The sequence below is a fragment of the Dromaius novaehollandiae genome, unplaced genomic scaffold, assembly GCF_036370855.1.
Source record: "Dromaius novaehollandiae isolate bDroNov1 unplaced genomic scaffold, bDroNov1.hap1 HAP1_SCAFFOLD_94, whole genome shotgun sequence".
NCBI classification, from domain to species: domain Eukaryota; kingdom Metazoa; phylum Chordata; class Aves; order Casuariiformes; family Dromaiidae; genus Dromaius; species Dromaius novaehollandiae.
Window position 1 is genome coordinate 190,001 of NW_026991468.1, and position 2,500 is coordinate 192,500.

The window sequence follows — 2,500 nt, forward strand, 5'->3', positions numbered from 1 at the left end:
GGGCGCGGCCCCCCCCAACCGAGGAACACCGGGGCGGCACGCTCCGCAGCAGGCGGGGGGTCCGGCAGCTCTAGGCGGCGGGGGGCGGACGCCCCCGGCCCTCGCTTTTTTTCCGCGCAGCACGGTGCCCCCGCGGCACACCCAGGGGGGTGGGCTGGCACCCAACTCGCCCCTGCTTCTCGGTTCGCCACCCCCACCCATCGAGCTGCTTGCGGCCGGCACCCGGCGACCCGGGGCTGGGACCATCGCCGACGCCTCGCGCAGGTTTTTCGGACGCCTGGGAGCTCACAGGGCCACTCGGCCTCGCAGAGCCGGGTTCGGTGAAAGAAGCCCGAGGAAAGCGGCCCCTCGCCGCTCCAGCGGGCAGCACCTCGCACACCACGGGGCGCGCGCTGGAGAGGAGACCCCCCTGCCTGAACATCGGACACCGCCGCGCACCCTGTGACGGGGAGCACGGAAGAGCCGACCCGCCGGGGGCCCTCTCCGACGCGACCCGAACGGCCTCATCGATCGATCGAGATCGGTCAGGTCCTGAGCCAACTGCCCTGCCCGGCGTGGCCACCGAGGAGGCAGCCAGCGGCGGGCGCTGCGTGGGGGTGAGGGAGCAGCGTCTGCCAGAGGTGCCCGCTCGAGCCTGAACACCGGCCACCCCCCCGCGCTCCCTGGGACAGGGCGAGCAGGGAAGCACCGGCCCGCCGAGGGGCCTCTGCGACGTGTCCCGGGACGCCTCAGCGGGCGCTGCGTGCGGGTAGGGATGGGATCGGCAGCCGGAGCGCTGGCATCGCCCCGCGCTGCCTGCGGCGGAGAACCCCGAAGCCGGAGCCGCACGGGGCACCCCCGTGCCCCCCTTCGCTCTCGCTCTTGCTCTCGCCGGGCCAACCCGCGCTCCAGCCACTAGCCGCCGGCGAGCCCGCTCTCCGCGCTTCCTGGCACCTGGGACACGCTCGCGGGGCTGCCAGGGAGCTGCCGGGAGGCCGCCGCACCAAGCGCGCTCCGGTGGAGAGAACCGGGACGGGACCGCTCCTGCCTGCCCTCACAGGCCGCCTCACCCCTCTCGCAAGTCGGCTGCATGCGCAGGGGGCGCCCGGGAGCCAGTCTCCGGAAGGTGAGTGGTTGCTCACCTCTCTCCCCTACAGTCGTACCGCTAAGTCAGGCGGCGCCGGAGAGCCAAAGGACACCCGCCCCTCCTACCGGGGAGGGGCGCGGGAATGGCCCACGTCTACGATGACGTAACTGGAGGCAGCGACGCAGAGCGACCCCTTTCGCCGCTCCAGAGGAAAGCCGGGGGAAACAGGTCTACCGGTCACCACCCCGAAGGGCGGCCAAGTCTCGCCGGAGCCGGGTAGACCTGCTGACAGCGTGGGAGGCGGACCCGGGAGACGGCCTGCCACTTCCTCGCGCCTCCCGGAGCCCGGTCGACCGGCTGGCCGAGCCCCAAGCCCGGAGCCGGGTAGACCGGCACGCCGCGCGCCCCAGGCAGCCTCGCGGAGCCCGGTCGACCAGCTCGCCCCTCCGCGACCCCCGGATCCAGGTCGACCTGCTCGCCTCCGCGAGACCCAGCGGAGCCGCGTCGACCGGCTCGCCCCTCCGAGACTCCCGGAGCCGGTAGACCCTCTGGCCGCCGCCAAGGCAGCCTCCCAGGCCCGGGGGCGTGGGCCGGCCGCTGCCACGGCGGACCCGCTGCGCCGGCCGCTACCGGGACGGCCCGCCGCGCACCCCCGGTCGTCCGCCCCCCCCCCCCCCCCCCCCCGGCTCGAGCGCTTCGCTTGTTTGTTTGTTCGTTTCTTTCGGGGCAAGGGGTTCCGCTCGCTTCTTTTTGGGGTCGTGTTGTTTTTCGGGTTTGCTCTTGTTTCTTTGCGTTTCCGAGCACGCGCGTCTTTTCCCCTCCTTTTCCTGCCTTGCTGATTTTTCTCGGTTTTCTGTGTGGGAGCGCGGTGCCCCCCCCCCCCCCCCGCCCCGCCCCGCCCCGGCACGCGGTCCTACAGCAGGGGAAGGTGCTCACTTACGAATCTAGGTCTCTAGGTCTTGTCTGTCTGTCTGTCTGTCTGTCTGTCTGCCTTTTATTCCTTTCTTTCTTTTCCTCTTTCTTCCTTTCTTTCTTTCTTCTTGCCTGGCCGCTGCCGCCCCTTACCCCCTCCCTTTCCTGGTGCCTGCCTTGCTCCCCTCGCACTGCTTTCAACGCCCCGCCTCAGCAGAAATCCCTGACCCCGGGCTGACCGGCGCCCCGAGGCAGCAGGGGGGCCCCGGGGCGGGGCACACGCGCACACAAACACACACTCCACACAGGCGCCGTCAGCGGGGCAGGGCGGCACTGGCCCGCCAACAACCCGTGATACCGCGCCTGGCGCGCGCCCCCCGCCCCCCCCCCCCAACAAGGCAGCGGAGGGTGCTTGTGTGCGAACCCGCGCCGTTCGCGCCTTTTTTTTTTTTTTTAATCGGTTCTCGCGCCGTCCGCCCGCCGGCCCCCCCCGCGCCCCCCCCCCCCCCCCGCCCGCCTTTT